Consider the following 17,912-nt stretch of genomic DNA (forward strand, 5'->3'; position numbering starts at 1 on the left):
TGCCCTTCCCCGCGCCTGTTGCTGCCTTCCTCGCCCTCGCTGCTTGCCCGCGGGCCACGCGGCTGGATGCCGGCGACCAGCGCCGTCGTGGCCGCCCCCTCACACGTCCGCCTCAGCGCCTCCTCCCGCCTGCGCATCCCTCTCCTACATGGCCGCCCTAGGCTCCTCAGGAAGCCGCACCGCCCGCCTCTGGCCATGGCTCCGGCGAGAACCGGGCAGCCCCACGCCAGAGCCGTCGTTCTTGCTGGTGCCGTGGTTTCCCGTGACAAACGAAACGGGCACGCCACCTCCCCGCCATGGTGTCGCGCCCCTGTTCATCATCGTGGTCACCGCGACCCCTTTGTTGGCCGCCAAGACCGCCATGGTGCTGCCTTGTTTTGGTTCGCTAAGGTCCGCACCGAAACATCTTCATGGTCGACTACGTTTTGCTGTCCCGACCGGAACCATCAAGTACTCGAGACACAATGGCGCCAAGTACCAATACGAACGTGAACGACTACCATCGAAGTGTACGACTACACGACGCCCGCCAAGTTCGACGACGCTCGCCGCCCGAAGGACTACCGCCGACGCGAACCTCTCCGTTGTCGTGGGTTTCGTCAGGTTCAACGGTGAACCCCGTAGTCATTGGATCCGTCAAGTCCAACAACTACTATGTACAACTATCGGCGACCACGAACGACTACGAAACGTGAACCTCTACTTCCCCTTCAAAACGTGTCCCACTACCGTCGACCGAACGTCTATGAAACATGTACCACGACCATCGCGGAAGACCCAGTTGACGTCAAGTTCCGTGTCGTGACCCCGAACATCTACGGACATGAACCACTACTTCCCTCGACGACCCGTGAACGACTACTTCCTCTACGAACCGATCCGCTCCAAAATGCACGCCTTGAAGGTATAACCTCGAGACGACCATCCGAGAACGATTGCATGTGTTGTATGAGGTGCACCCGTTGTCTGCAACGTGTCCGTAGTGTCTCTCGCTTCCATGTTGTCGACAATTGGGACACCCGGTTACCTGGAGGACCCCACCTTCTATCGCATGTCACGCTCCCGTCACTTTTCCTTTTGCACCGGTATCTCCATGAGCTACCGGAACCGATGTGGTGCCGTGGCATCATTTTCGGACTCGTTGCCGTGGCACCCTTTCTTTCCACCACGGTGACAAATGCTTCATAGTGCTTATGTCAACTTTTAATAAAAATTGCATATACTTGCACGTGTCATCCGCATCATGATAACAACATCAAGAATGTTTAAAGTTGTTGTTTGCTTTAAATTGCTAAATGCATATGGGGATGTACCGGATTTGTTGTTTGATGTTTCCGGCCTCATTTAAAATGCCTAACTGTGTATTTTACTCATGTTTCACCTCTTGCCATGTTAATCAGCATTTAATATTGTTGGGTACCTAAACGAGAGAGAACTAAATAAGTCACGTGGTGTTTCGTCAATATGCAACGGAGTTGCATATTGAGCTCCACTTAACTTGTAGTTTTGGTAGTGCATTTTGCCATGCCGTGCCTTTTTAAACCGGACATGCATCATACTTGGTTGTGCATCATGCCATGCTTATGTGATGGTTCTTTACTATGTCGTTTGCTTCTTTCCGGGTTGCCTCTCTCGTTAGCTTCGGTTTCATTTCGGAGTTGTGAGGATCCGTTCGGCTACGTCCGTTTGTCTTCTTCATGGACCCATTCTCCTTCCTTGTGGGATTTCAGGCAAGATGACCATACCCTCGGAATCACTTCTTTCTTTGCTTGCTTAGTTGCTCGCTCTATTGCTATGCCGCGATACCTACCACTTGCTTTATCATGCCTCCCATATTGCCATGTCAAGCCGCTAACCCACCTTTCCTAGCAAACCGTTGTTTGGCTATGTTACCGCTTTGCTCAGCCCCTTTTATAGCGTTGCTAGTTGCAGGTGAAGATGAAGATAAATTTCTGTCTTCTCCTAGTGTTCTTGGTGACTCGGATAATGATCTAATTCTCGGCATGGACTAGCTTTCTAAGCACAAGGCTCAGCTTGATTGTGCTGCCTGGCTGATTCAATTGACACACTCGTGATGATACCATTCGACTGTTTTCTCTCAATGAGAAGGGCGAGTTTAATGCCATCTCTCAGATTCCAGTCGTTTGTGAATATCAAGACGTCTTTCCAGAAGAGCTTTTGGGAATGCCTCCTCACCGGCCAGTTGAATTTGTCATCGATCTTGAGCCTGGCATGGAACCTGTTTGCAAACGTCCTTACAAGCTTCGACCAGAAGAGTTGAAGGAGCTGAAGAAACAACTCGATGAACAAGAGCGTATGGGTCTGATCCGACCGAGTTCTTCTCCATGGGGTTGTGGTGTTCTTTTTGTCAAGAAGAAGGATGGCACGGACCGACTTTGTGTCGACTACCGTCCATTGAACAAGAAGACAATTAAGAACAAGTATCCATTTCCCAACATCGATGTGCTTTTCGAGCAACTTAAAGGTGGTCCAGTTTTCTCCAAGCTTGACCTCCGTATGGTTTATCATCAGATTTGCATTCGTGAACAAGATATCCCCATGACAGCATTCAGAACAAGCTATGGTTCCTATGAATACACTGTCACGTCTTTCGGCCTTGTCAATGCTCCTCCAACGTTCTCTCGCATGATGAACTTCATCTTCAACCATTACACAAATGATTTCGTCTTGGTGTATCTCGATGACCTCTTGGTCTTTTCCAAGAACAAGGAGGATCATGCCGAGCATTTGAGATTGGTACTCGACAAACTCAGAGAACATCAGTTCTATGAGAAGTTCTCAAAGTGTGAGTTTTGGCTCGATGAGGTTCTCTACCTTGTCCATATCATCTCAGCCAAGGGCATTGCTGTTAATCTTGAGAAGGTGTCTGCAATTGTGAATTGGGAACCACCTCAAAATGTGAAGCAGCTACACAGCTTTCTTGGGCTTGCAAGCTATTGTCGAAGATTCGTTAAGAATTTCTCTAAGATTGCAAAGCCTCTTTCCAACCTCCTCCAGAAGCATGTGAAGTATGTCTGGACGCCTGAATGTGACATCACTTTCAACACCCTGAAAGAGAAGTTAATCACAACTCCTGTTTTGACTCCTCCTAATGAATCCAAACCATTTGAAGTTTTTTGTGATGCCTCCCTGCAAGGTCTCGGTGCTGTGTTAATGCAAGAGAAGAAAGATGTGCCCTATACCTCTCGCTAGTTGAAGCCCAACGAAAAGAACTACCCCACTCACGACCTCGAGTTGGCGGCAGTTGTCCATGCTCTTTTAACTTGGAGACATCTCTTGTTGGGAAGGAAAGTGGACATCTTCACTGATCATAAGAGCCTCAAGTACATCTTCACTCAACCGAACCTCAACCTCAGGCAGACTCGTTGGGTCGAAATGATTCAAGAGTACAATCCGAGTATTGAATATACTCTAGGCAAGGCCAATGTCATTGCAGATGCTTTGAGCAGGAAGGCTTACTGCAACAGCCTAATTCTCAAGCCCTTCCAACCGGACCTTTGTGAAGCTTTCCGCAAACTGAATCTCCAAGTTGTTCCTCAAGGCTTTCTTGCCAATCTCCAAGTCTCTCCTACTTTGGAAGATCAAATTCGTGAGGCACAACTTCTTGATGCAATGGTGAAGAAGGTGAAGAATGGGATCGCCAAGAGCCAACCCAAGTACAAGTGCTATCGCCTTGATGACAAAGATACTCTATTCTTCGAGGATCGAATTGTGGTTGCTAAGGGTGATCTACATAAAGTCATCATGAACGAGGCTCGCAATTCCCTCCTATCCGTTCATCCTGGAAGTATGAAGATGTACCATGACCTCAAGCAGTCGTATTGGTAGACTCGAATGAAGCGAGAAATTGCTCAGTTCGTGAATGAATGTGATGTCTGCAGAAGAGTGAAAGCAGAACACCAACGACCAGCTGGTCTCCTCCAACCTCTTGCTATTCCATAATGGAAGTTTGACCATATTGAGATGGACTTCGTGACTGGATTTCCCAAGTCCAAGCGTGGAAATGATGCTATCTTTGTTGTCATCGACAAGCTTACAAAAGTGGCTCATTTTTTCCTATCAAAGAATCTATCATAGCAGCTCAGCTGGCCGAGCTATATACCTCCAGGATTGTCTCTTTGCACGGCATTCCGCAGTTGATATCTTCAGATCGTGGAAGCATATTCACTTCTAAGTTCTGGGACTCCTTTTCAGAAGGCCATGGGCACCAACATAAGCTTCAGCATAGCCTTCCATCCGCAAACTAGTGGCCAAGTCGAGCGAGTCAATCAAATTCTTGAAGATATGCTCAGGGCTTGTGTCATTTCCTTCGGTATGAAGTGGGAAGATTGTCTCCCATATGCCGAGTTCTCCTACAACAACAGCTTTCAAGTGCCATACTCCTCTTAATTGGTCAGAGACTGGTGAACGCCAACTTCTTGGCAATGACTTAATCACAGAAGCTGAAGAAATGTGCAAAGTCATCCGTGAAAATCTCAAAGCCACGCAATCACGTTAGAAGAGTTACTATGATAGCAAGCATCATGACTTGGCTTTCGAGATCGGAGACCATGTCTACCTCCGCGTCTCTCCAATGAAAGGTACTCGTTGCTTCGGTATCAAAGGGAAGCTTGCCGCTACGTGGGTCCTTTCAAGATCATTGGCAAAAGAGGCGATCTCTCCTATCAACTTGAGCTTCCATCCAACTTTGCAAACGTGCACGACGTGTTTCACGTGTCTCAGCTTCGCAAGTGCTTCAAGACTGCTGACCGCACCATCAACTTCGAAGAGATTGATCTCCAAGAAGACCTGTCTTATCATGAGCATCCTGTTGCTATTCTTGAAGAAACTGAGCGCAAGACTTGCAAAAAGTCTATCAAATTCCTGAAAGTGAAGTGGTGACACCATTCCGATCGAGAAGCCACCTGGGAACGCGAGGACCACCTCCGTTTTGAATATCCGGAGTCCTTTCAGTCCTAGATCTCGAGACGAGATCCTTTCATAGTGGTGGAGTGTTGTAATGCCCCGGATGTAAATTTCCATTTTTGTACTTTGACTCTTGCCATTTTCGGCATTAAGTTATGATATTCCCTCGTGGTTGGGTTTTGTCTTTGTTTTGCATTTTGTCCATGTCATGCATTTCATATCATGTCATCATGTGCATCGCATTTGCATACATGTTCATCTCATGCATCCGAGCATTTTCCCTGTTGTCCGTTTTGCAATCCGACACTCCTGCGTCCTCCGGCGCCCCCTTTTGCCTCTTTTCATGACCGGGTGTTAACCTTTCTTGGAATGGACCGAGATTTGCCAAGCGGCCTTGGAACACCACCGGTAGACCGCCTGTCAAGTTTCGTGCCATTTGGAGTCCGTTTGATACTCCAACGGTTAAACGGGGAACCGGAAAGGCCTCGTGTGTGTTGCATCCCAACACCCCTCCAAAGTGGCCCAATAACCCATCCAAACCATTTCCATGTCCTCCTTCGTCAGATCACTATCGCGTGGCCGAAAACTGTACTCCATTTGGACATTCCCACCTCCTTCTAGGTATAAATATGTGATCCCCTCTCCCAATTTCGGGTCTAACCCTAGCTTCTTCCTCCTCCCGCCGCCGGACGCATCCACCCCGTCGCCGGACACGTCCGCGCCACCTCCCACAGCCACTCGCATCACGCCACGTCACCCCGTCGGCTCTCTCTCTCCTCCGCACCCGCCGCGGCCCGCCGCGGCCCAAGGCCGGCCCTCCGCGGGCCGATCGGGCACGACCGCGCCCCGCTTCCCGCACAACCACGCGCCGCCACCTGCCTCCTCGCTGGCGTTCGCCGTCCGCGCCGCTCGCGCCCATCTCCGGCGGCAGGGACCTTGTTGGCCGCCTTCTCCGCCACTCTGCGGCCTCGCCTCCCTGCGCCACCGCGCCACCGTCGACCTTCCGCGCCGGAGCGCCGCCGCCACGCGCCAGCCAGCCGCCGCCGCAGCTCCTTCGCCGCTCGTCTTCATCTTCCCGGCGTCGCCGGCGACTGCCCCGGCCGGATCCGGGCAGGAGCCTCCTGGATCTCGCCGTTCCGAACCGCCGGCGTCCTCTCGGGCCATATTCTCCACCAAATCCAGTGAGCTCATCGGTAGACCTCGATCCGCGTGCAAACCCTAGTTCTGGCCCGGAGGTTGACCTCATTTTCTTCTCTAAGTCTTTTTCTGCTATAATTTTAGCCTCTGTTCATCATGCCATAACTTCTCATCCGTTGCTCCGTTTTGTGCGCGTGTTATATCAAAATGTTCATCATGATGTGCTCTTGATTTTGTTACATTGTGACCTTCTTGTTTGAGTCCATCTTGATGCCCAAATCGTTGATGCAAGAGTGCTATAAAATGTTAGGTGCTGATTCTTAGTAGAGTATGAGCATTTGCCATTTTTGCTACAATTATTATGTGTTGTATATGGACTTGAGCTCTACATGTGTTTTGGGCTATGCCATGACATCTTTACAGTGGTGTATGTCATGTATTTTGGTGATCTTTGTGGTAACTACCACAAGCATGCAAAGTAGCTCTCGTGATATTGCTGATTTCAGGTACTTAGAATTTCGCTAAGTCTTTGCTGTGCTGTTATTTTTATGCCATGTATTCATGTTGCTAGAGTGAGATCCATGCTTCTTTTGAGTATCTTCAGTAAGGTTGTTTTTGACATATGGTTGTGCTCTATCCATTCGTGTCCCTGTTTGCAATTATGGAGTGATATAGCATGTCTTAATCCTGCTCTACTTTTGCTATAAAATGTTCCTAGCAGATTGTTTACATGTGAATCAATTTTGCCATGGTTGTTATAGTTGATCCATGTATGCTATGAGCTTGTTCTTGCCTTGATTAACTTCTTGAATAAGCCATCTTGGTGGTGATATGCTTATCTTGTCATGCCATGCCTTGTGTTGAGTGAATCGAGCTCGCAAAGATGCCTTCATAATTCTGTTTATGCCATGCTCAGTTTTCTGCTAAGTCTGAATCTGTTAACAAAACTTGCTATGTTTACATGGGTGCCATAATATCTTCTTTGCATTTTTGTATCTTGATCAGTAAGGGTCTTTTTTTATGCTTCGAGTAAATTCATGCCATGCCTTTATTTTCTATGATGTGATCTAGAAGCATGTTGTTTGCTTGCTCTAAACCTGGCTTCCTCGTGTTAATTTCTGGCATGTTAGTATTTTTACTAAGTCTGTGGAGCTGTTATCTTTTGCACTTTTGCCATGCTTGTTTGAACCTGCTCTTGTGTGATTTAGATGTAGCTCAGTGTTCATATTTTGTCAAGCATCTTGAGTATATCACTGCCGTGTGCTTTGTTGCTATGTTGGAGTGCAGTAGCTTAGTTTCTTGTTGCATTCTAGATGGCATTGTGTTGTTAATCGCAGAATTGTGCCATTCTTGTTTTTGCTTGCCATTTGCAAACTGTGCATCCGATTCCAGTGATCTTTATATCGATTTCGACCGAAATCAACTCATCTTTCCAGTGACGTACTTGGTTTGGCAAGTTGATGCCTGGTTCAATCTTTTACTTCTGGAGAATGCATATGCATTGCATATCACGTCTCGCATATCATGCCATGTTTTCCATCATGTTGCTTGCGCATTGCATCGTGGTTGATTGTTATTTCCTTTGCTTGTGTTCTTACCTTGGGTAGAGCCGGGAGACGAGTGTGTGATCGAGGAACTCGTTGAGTATGCTTACGAGGATCAAGTTTTTGTCAACTCGGAGAACTTTGCACGCAAGATGACCATACCCTCAAAATCACTTCTATCTTTGCTTGCTAATTGCTCGCTCTATTGTTGTGCCGCGATACCTACCACATGCTATATCATGCCTTCCATATTGCCATGTCAAGCCTCTAACCAGCCTTTTCCTAGCAAACCGTTGTTTTGCTATGTTACCGGTTTGCTCAGCCCCTCTTATAGCGTTGCTAGATGCAGGTGAAGATGAAGTTTATTCCTTGTTGGAACATGGTTATTGTTGGGATATCATTATTAGAACTTGTTTACTTTAATGTATCTATATACTTGGTAAAGGGTGGAAGGCTCGGCCTTATGCCTTGTGTTTTGTTACACTCTTGCCTTCCTAGTTTCCGTCATACCGGTGTTATGTTCCTTGATTTTGCGTTCCTTACGCGTTTGGGTTATAATGGGAACCCCTTGACAGTTCGCCTTGAATAAAACTCCTCCAGCAAGGACCGACCTTGGTTTAACCATTTGCCACCTAAGCCTTTTTCCCTTGGGTTCCGCGGACTCAAGGGTCATCTTTATTTTAAACCCCCCGAGCCAGTGCTCCTCTGAGTGTTGGTACAGACTATAGCCCCTTGCAGCGCCACCCCGGGGAAACTTGAGGGTTAGTTTTAGTTGTACGGATTTCTTACCGGGTGTGCCCTGAGAACGAGATATGTGCAGCTCCTATCAGGATTTGTCGGCACATTCGGGTGGTTTTGCTGGTCTTGTTTTACCATTGTCAAAATGTCTTGTAACCGGGATTCCGAGTTTGATCGGGTCGTCCTGGGAGAAGGAATATCATTCGTTGATCGTGAGAGCTTGTGATGGGCTACGTTGGGCACCCCTGCATGCTTTTGAACTTTTGAAAGTCGTGCCCGCGGTTATGGGCGGATGGGAATTTGTTAATGTCCGGTTGTAGAAAACTTGACACTTAACTTAATTAAAATGAATCAACCGCGTGTGTAGCCGTGATGGTCTCTTTTCGGCGGAGTCCGGGAAGAGAACACGGTCTTGTGTTATGCTTGAACATAAGTAGTTTCAGGATCACTTATTGATCACTTTTAGCTTCTCGACCGTGCTTTGCTTCTCTTCTCGCTCTCTTTTGCGTAAGTTAGCCACCATATATGCTAGTGCTTGCTGCAGCTCCACCTCACTACCCCTTCCTACCCATTAGCTTAAATAATCTTGATTGCGAGGGTGTGAGATTGTGAGGCCCTATGACTCACAGATTACTTCCAAACAGATGCAGGTGCCGATGATGCCAGTGTAGGGGACGCTACCGAACTCAAGTGGGAGTTCGATGAGGATTCGGGTCGTTACTATGTTTCTTTTCCGGATGATCAGTAGAGGAGCCCAGTTGGGGCGATCAGGAATCTAGCATTTGGCGTTGTCTTTATTTATGTTGGTTCTGTAGTCGGACCTTGATTTTATTCTGGATGATGTATGCTATATTACGTATTGTGTGAAGTGGCGATTGTAAGCCAACTCTTATCCCTTTCTTATTCCGTACATGGGATGTGTAAAGATTACCCCTCTTGCGACATGCCTACCATGCGGTTATGCCTCTAAGTCGTGCTCCGACACATGGGAGATATAGCCGCATCGTGGGTGTTACATACCTTCTCCTTTGTAAAATAGCATAAAACAAGATAGGGCCTAACTCTCCATTATGGAGAAAGGAGATTATCCTGTCTCCAATTCTTGCCCTTCGCACAATGTTGCTTCCAAGTAGCTCCCTACGATTGACCATACATTTTTTCCAATCTTTGATTGTCTTGTCTTCATCGGTTTTAGAAATCCGATATGGACATGAGTGATTCGTTGGATGACATGGCCGTATGTTCAAAACATCAAGGCGACCTTTCTGAAACATCAGATGAGGCACACAATGCTTCAGGATTTTCTATTGAAAAACATAGTAATAACTACGTAGTTAGCAATGTAGTTTAGTTTTAGAAGAATTTATGCAAAAGATGCACGGATGTCGTAATAGTAAAAACTATTACCATGGCATCTCCATCGTTTTTACCATAGTTCAACACATGCACTAGTGGCACGTATTGACCATAGTGTGAAGGAGTTTGATAATAGATATTGTGATTCTCAAGATCAGTAATAAATGAGATCAGATGATTTTTCTCCTGATAAGTTAATTCTGAGCCATCGGTGTAATAGGTTCTGTCTACCATCTTCCGCACATTCTTTGAAGAATGAAAATAAGCTGTCAATGGAAATAAGCTATCAACTATTTTGAAATAAACAATATAAATTACTTAATAACTATGTTTGAGAAACTCACATAGCGGGTAGAATTGGAAGCGTATCAACAAGGACCCAAATGTCCATATTGTCTTGGGTGATGTTAGGATCACCAAGATCCATGGTGACAAGTATACTCTCATGAAAATCATACATCTTGCAAAGTGCTTCCCAATTTGGGCAACCAAAATGGGTTACGCTCTCAGAATTGTACTAATTTACTTCAAAATCCATACCATGATGGGTCCTTAGGTGATCTTCAAAATCCACCCTCTCCAAGACATAGCGTCTTGCATGGCATGGGATAAGCTAGTCAAATAGTAAAAGACAAAAATTACATGGTGAAGTAGTTGAAGTCGTGCTTAATTACGAAAAAAACACTTGTCATCATTGTGTGCCATTTCAACATCGAAGGTCTCCTAGAGCTTAATGCTGAAGAGCCGACCTTCATCCAACTGAGGCCTATCACACAGATCTCGGTCGTCGTTGCACCAGTTGCACTCCCCGAGTAGACTTTTGTCGTCCGATGACAACATTTCCTATGTTCATAATTCAAAGATTGAACTTGTACAATTAAATATGTGTCCAACAAAAACGAAATTAGATCACTATTATTCATCACGGGTTGACTATCGGTCTGCCGAGTTTTTTCTCGAAAACTCTCAGCTCACATCCAGGTTAACCATCGGTGATGGTCGCTCCTCCCTTCGTCCCCAAGTGCATTACACCATCTGACACACAAGAACGAAGGAGAAGTAACCCCCACGACAACAGTCGGGATTCTTCATCCTCTCATATATGGTGGAGACTCTCCCTCACCGATTCCTCTGTGACATTTGCGACCGTCGGTGATGGTCGTTACTCCTCCTTCCCCTAGTGCATAACAAAGGTCTAGCACATGGAGAAGAAGGAGAAACGACCCCACGATAATAGTGAGGTTTCTTTGTCCTCTCTCATATATGGTGGACACACTCCCTCACTGATTTTTCGATCATCGGTGATGGTCGTTATTCCTCCTTCCCCTAGTGCATAACAAAGGTATAACATAAGGAGAAGAAGGAAAAATGACCCCCATGACATTAGTCGGGATTCTTTTGCTCTCATATATGGTGCATACTTTCTCCCTCACTCATTTGTTGACTGACATGTATGGAGCCTGGACAGACTTAAAGCCAACCCGAAATGTCGTTTAATTATCTTTCTAGAAAATCCAGGCCACTCGATATTTACTACATATTCTAGCACAAGTCATGCCAAAATTCACAGAAAAATACGGCACGACCTTTGCTAAAAAAGGACATATCGAGCGCCTGAAATTTACCGGAATGGAAATTAATCAACACTCTGGCAAAACATAGGCCACTCAGAGGTGTAACCTACAAACATGGCCAGCCACTTGGGCAAGCACATACCCTATTTGAGCAACACAAGCTATACACGTTTATATCTACATCACATGACATTCAAATTTGATGGTCATTGCGTATCCGTGAGCTCGGTAGGCCCTGCCGGGGGGTCTTGGAGGTCTTCTTCTGGGGGTGACCCCATCCTTGTCGGGCTCGCCTACCCGGCAAGGGAGACTTTTCTCCTGGTAGTTTCTTACTTCCCTGGCTTGGCCTTGGTCCTCTTGATCTGCATATTTGCCTTTTGAGAATCTTGATTTCTTTTACTTTTCCCTATCCTTGGTGCTGTAACGTTCCTCCTGTGCCTATGCACAATCAAGGCAACGGACCCAGGGTTTGTTGCACCGACACCGGGGGCCATCGGTTTCACTAGAGGCTTCTCTCAAGATAGCAAATAATATGGAGGGTCAATAAATTACTATCGAGCAGTTGATAGAAAAGCGCAAAGTTATGACGATATCTAAGGCAATGATTGTGAAACATAGGCATCACGTCCATGTTAAGTAGACCGACTCCTACCTGCATCTACTACTATTACTCCACACATCGACCGACTCCTACCTGCATCTTGAGTATTAAGTTCATGAAGAATACAGAGTAACGCATTAAGTAAGATGACATGATGTAGAGGAATAAACTAAAGCTATATGATGCAAACCCCATCTTTTTATCCTCGATGGCAACAATACAATACGTGCCTCGCTACCCCTACTGTCACTAGGTGAGGACACCGCAATATTGAACCCAAAGCTAAGCACCTCGCCCATTACAAGAAAAACCAATCTAGTTGACCAAACTAAACCGATAGTTCCAAGATAATTACAAAGATATCAAATCATGCATAAAAGGATTTAGAGGAAATTCAAATAATATTCATAGGTAATCTGATCATAAAACCACAATTTATCGAATCTCGACAAAAACACCACAAAAGAAGATCACATCAGATAAATCTCCAAGAACATCGAGGAGAACATGGTATTGAGAAGAAAAGAGAGAGTATAAGCCATCTAGCTACGAGCTATGGACCCGTATGTCTGAGGTAAACTACTCACGCATCATTGGAAGGGCAATAGAGTTGATGTAGATGCCCTTCGTGATCGAATCCCCCTCCGGCAGGATGCCGAAAAAGGCCCCAAGATGGGATCTCCCGGGAATAGAGGGTTGCAGTAGTGGAAAAGTGTTTTTGTGGATGCTTCTGGAGGTTCGACAATGTATGTGAATATATACAAGGAAGAACTAGGTCAGGGGGTCACCGAGGGGCCCACAAGGTAGGGGGCGCGGCCCCCCAGGGCGCGCCCTCCCGCTTGTCGCTGCATCGTGACTCTTCTAACTTGATTTTCAGGTCTCCGGGGTGTCTTCTGGTCCAAGAGAAATCATCGCGAAGGTTTTATTTCGTTTGATATTCCTTCTCCGCGAAGCTAAAAAAACAAGGAAAAAACAGAAATTGGCACTGGGCTCTAGGCTAATAAGTTAGTCCCAAAAATGATATAAAACTGCGTATTAATGCATATAAAACATCCAAAACCGATAATATAATAGCATGGAACAATCAAAAATTATAGATACGTTGGAGACGTATCAGCCATTATGCGGAACCCAGCAGAAACAGTCACTTCAACTGCTTGTCGACCATGGTCAGGCGGGACTCGGCGGCCAGGAAGATTTCTGAGAAGCTCCAGGCGACGTGCCGATCAATCTTAGCACTCGCATCCAGCTAGGCGATCTGGTGGAGGCACACAACGTCCTCTGCTGTCTCCTGTGTCTATGGCAAGACCCCTGCAAAGAGGAAGAAAAAAGCCAATTGGAAAGGCAAAAGGTTGGCCGACTCGCGACCAATGGGTTGGCCAGAAAAACAATTACGGGTGAGAAGCTCGTCGAGATGCTGCGTCTGGCACAACATCCCGTTCCTTTCTAGGCCCCACGCGCTGCCATGGGTCTCGAGCTCCATCTCGAACCCAGCGCTCTTGTCAACGGCCGCCTTCAGCTCAGTGTCCTTGTTGACGACCACCTTCCCGTGCTCCTCTACCAGCCGGCTCAGCTCCGCCCGATGGGCCTCCGACGCCCTGACTAGTCGCGGTCAGCGATTGCCTAGTCATGCTGCTGGCCGGCTTTAGCCAGCCGGTTTCGAAGGGCCGGCACCACGGCCGTGGTGGCTGCATGGCGAGATAACAAGTTAGATATCGGCAAAGAAGAAAACCGCCTTGAAAGATTCAACCCGGCTGCTACGCAGTCGGCCCTAATCTCGGGTGCTACACCCAGTGGGTGCGCTGTCGCGCCCCCACTAGAAGCAGGCAAGATATACCTCGGGCCTGGGCCAGGTCCGAGGTATCTCCTTGGCGATGAGCTGGGCCTTGGCTGCGCGATACCACCCCAGGAGGAGGTTGTACGCATCCGCCCGTAGGTCGTACAACTCCTGCGAGAAGATGAAGTTAAAAAGAAAGCAAGAGCGCATATGAAGACCTGACCCGGCTGCTACGCAGCTGGCCCGGCCCTCTAGGGCTACACCCAGTGGGTGCACTGGCGCGCCTCCACTATCACTACTAGGAAAAACAGTACCAGTAGCGTAGGTTTTTTGCGTACCAATAGCGCATGCACCCGCGCTACTGCTACGACGGTACAGCTAAATTTTAGCAGTAGCGTGTTTTTTACCCCACGCTACATCTAAAAAAGTTACTAGTAGCATGTTCAACCCGCGCTACTGCTATTACGTACACGCGCTACCAGTAATGAAATAGTAGTAGCGTAGGTAAACTACAAACGCTACTAGTATCCTATATACTAGTAACGCCCAGTTTCCTCCCCACGCTACTAGTAACTTATTAGGAATTAAAAAAACAAAATGAAGCAATTCCATTTTGTCACATAATTGTTGTATCTACCATCACACAATTTCTCATTGTAGCTAGCGGCAACTCATGTATAATTCCTATCACATAGTGTTGTGTGCCTAGTCAATGTGCGAAGCCTGCCGGGCCTGATCACGTGGCCTGCAGCTGCGACGAAACACAACGAGCAGCCTCGCGAGCCACACTTGACCGACGGCGGCCGCCGCCTTGAGTTGTGACGCCGTCACGTCCCTCGCCCTGACCCTCAGCTCCAGCAGGCCTCGATCGATGTCGTGCTTGTGCCTCGCCACCAGCGGATGAAGGAATCCATCGGCAGCCACGACACCATCGGTCCACGAGCCTCTCGACGACCGTCAGAGTCGCCACCACAAGCCTGCAGCATTACCAACAGAGATTTAGAAACTTCAGATTCTTTAGAAGAATGACACGGAAAAACAATGCGATACATGTTGATGCCAATGTGCTACAATTTTTTCCGAGACTCTTATTGAAGCCATAATGCACAACTTAACTACACACTGAAGCAGCACATAGCTACTTCCATGACAAAATATAACACATAAGATTAGAAGCAATTCTGTTGTGTTGGAAGCCCTAAAAAGAAACAACACCTACGAAGGAGTTAGAGGCATAATTCTTTCGATAATTTTCTATCTATCCATTTTTCTAAGTACTCATTTCAATACCTTGATATCTTTCACGTTTTCAAAGATAACAAAGTCCATGAATCTACTGTTGGTAGAGCATAGTGATTATACAAACTGAAGCCTGAACATATATACCTGCCAGTTCACAGACTTGACAAATGAATTCTGAAGTTAATGGGCTTTTCCTCTTTCCTGAAGAAATCATTTGGTCTACTCTTTTTTGGTACTACCTAGAAGAATTAGAACTACAAAAAATGGCATCACTGAACAAGGGTAGATAGACAAGTTATATCTTTTGTCCTCAAGTGAGAATTTAATTTAATAAAAAAAATACTAAAATTAGGTTTCATATATACACATAGTAGGACTTTACTGGAGAGTATAGCAGTAGCACCAAAACCAAAACAGTAAGAATGACGTCAAAACCGGAGATTCGGTAAAAAGAGTCATGTGAAAATGCTTACAGAGGACCGAGTACTTACAGCTTTGCGTAGCCCTTTAGACCAAACGCAAGGGCTTTGTCATAAAACCATTACACAAGCTTACGGGCAATAAATCTGTCACATACCTACAAAACTGAAGTTAAATGACAAAATACAATGATTCTAAGTGCTGAATTGGTGTTGCACTGACACAATGATGCTAAGTGCGGAGTTTGGTGTTGCTCTGTAGAAGCAATTGGGTAAAGTAGGTTGTACAGAAGAGAAGCCCTGCCATTCTATCCAAATGATTTTGTGATGAATCAAAAGATGAGGTTGAGAATTTGTAATACCATAGTTACTATATTATCACATAAACTGCCCACTACCCAAGGAATTCCTAAAAAGGTATCGTCATGTTTCTAACGCTGGTACCAATACCCACACTAGGAAAAGGGAGAACTGCAGTGTTTGTCCATTATAAACAATTGAAGAAACAAAGTAATAAACAGGATCACGGGAACAAACTTGCATATATAGTATTATTTGATAAAGTTTCTATGATTCAGGCAAATATTCTAAAAAGTGCATTAAGCAAACCTTTATAAATTCCTCAAAAGAGAACTCCTTGGACAAATCATTGTTACTCCTTGTTGCCACTGTGCCAGTAGCATTGGATGATGATTCCTGCAGGATATGCATAATAAAGTTATTTGTGTAAGTCTAGACCTGTCATTGTACACAGATGTGCTTTCATCGTACAATACATTGCTCCATGGTTGAGTGCTTAACATAGGGCTGCAAGAAAAGCTCGAGGCTCGTGAGTCGCTCGAGATCGACTCGTTTTTTGACTCGACTCAAGATCGACTTGAAAAGAAACGAGATGAGTTTGAACACTTTATGTAGCTCGACCGAGAAACGAGCCGATCTTGAGCCAATGTTGGCTCGCTCGATTTTAGCTCGATAGCTCGACAGAATATCATTATGTTAAATGATCATGCCATATATTAAATGGAAATAAGATAATTTATTACCGTATATGTTGTCCATAATTTTCTTCATTTTATTTACCAAAGAACATGGAAACTTAATTAAGTACAGAGAAGATTTAGGCCTAATTATGGCACGTGGTCGACTATGTGTTAAATATCCTATATTTTTGGCAAAGGTTCCCAACATATTCACCTTAATTTTTTTGTTTTTCATCGATAGATTATAATTTTTACCATCTCATTTAGCTCAAAACTAACTCAAGATCGACTCGAGATCATTACAAGCTGAGCACGAGTCATGTTCTACAGCTCGATCATGAGCTTCACTTAGTTTAAGCTCGCTCGAATTTTCATATGAGTTGAGCTGAGCCAACTCCAACTCACTCGAGCTCGACTCGTTTGCAGCCCTAGCTTAACACAACAAAATGGCACATAGTCTGATGTAGCATCTACTTTAAATAATTTAGTCTTGTCCTGTCATGCATTAGAATGGCATTTTTCAACTTCACTTCACGAAATCAAAAGGTGGCTGTTAGCTTTCATGAGATGGCTAAATGGTTGTGATACGAGCCATTGCAGAGTCATTTTGTACACCAAAAAATTGACCGGAAATGATAAACAGGTTATATATGGAAGGCCATGATACGGTTCAACTCACATCAAACACATACATAATCTAAAGGAGCATTTTTCTGCAATAAAGATTGCACTTCAAAACATCTGTTATGACATTTTTTGGCTAGCCAAGAACAACATTTACCTGACATCCTCCAACGTCTTTCCTGCTTTCATAGTGTAGCTCTGGCATGGACGGAGTAACTTCAAGTCGAAATCAGTTTCGGTTGAAGAGTTCAAGATGAGGCATGCCTCTCACTTATTTGCAGTAGCAGATCCATAGCTCAAGATAACAGAAACATGAATACGGGCAGCGATAGCTGGACCGACCGGCGCAGCTTCCATGACTAAAGCCACCAATTTGTCAAGCCGATTGAGATCCGTCTTCATCCCTAATTTCCCAAGCTTGTTGTCTGTGTTCTCCATTGCGGCATGCGTAAACAACAGATCAAATTCGAACGCATCCTGGACATTCCCCTCTGCAAATCCCAGCGGAGTGAACGCCTGGTCGATTATCCTAGTGTCCTTAGAACTGCTGCCAGAACCTGACTGCGCGGCAAAATCCTAAGTTCCAAAAACGTGGCAGACAAGATTCGCCATGAATGAGCTAACACTGGGGCAATTGCTGACCGTAGCACCTCTCAGCCCCATGAACCTGAATGTTCAGCAGCAGAGTCATCCCTAGCATTTACAATGGATACACTGACAGTAATCAAAGCAAAAGATCACACACAGTGAACCTCTCGGATAGCTTGGGGACTACTAGCTCCTGCGGATCCACCCGGGCAATTTCCCCATCCTAACGTGAAACAAATACAATCAGCATCGCATACTCAAACCATCTCTGCAACTACTTCGCCTGGACGCAAACCCGGAGAGCAGGATCGCACTTTGTGCAGGGTGGAGGGCATTGTACATGTCGAGAAGCTGCGCCAGCTCGAGAATCGAGTCACTATTCATGTCCCCTCCATCCTTTGGGTTG

At 45.8% G+C, this 17,912-nt stretch overlaps 1 pseudogene; it reads right to left on the reverse strand.

Annotated features, from left to right (window-relative positions):
* Positions 1–13,173: 13,173 nt before the first annotated feature.
* LOC119283532 overlaps positions 13,174–17,912 on the reverse strand; it is a 5,194-nt pseudogene continuing 455 nt past the window's right edge.

This window comes from Triticum dicoccoides, chromosome 4A (genome assembly GCF_002162155.2).
Source record: "Triticum dicoccoides isolate Atlit2015 ecotype Zavitan chromosome 4A, WEW_v2.0, whole genome shotgun sequence".
Classification (NCBI taxonomy): domain Eukaryota; kingdom Viridiplantae; phylum Streptophyta; class Magnoliopsida; order Poales; family Poaceae; genus Triticum; species Triticum dicoccoides.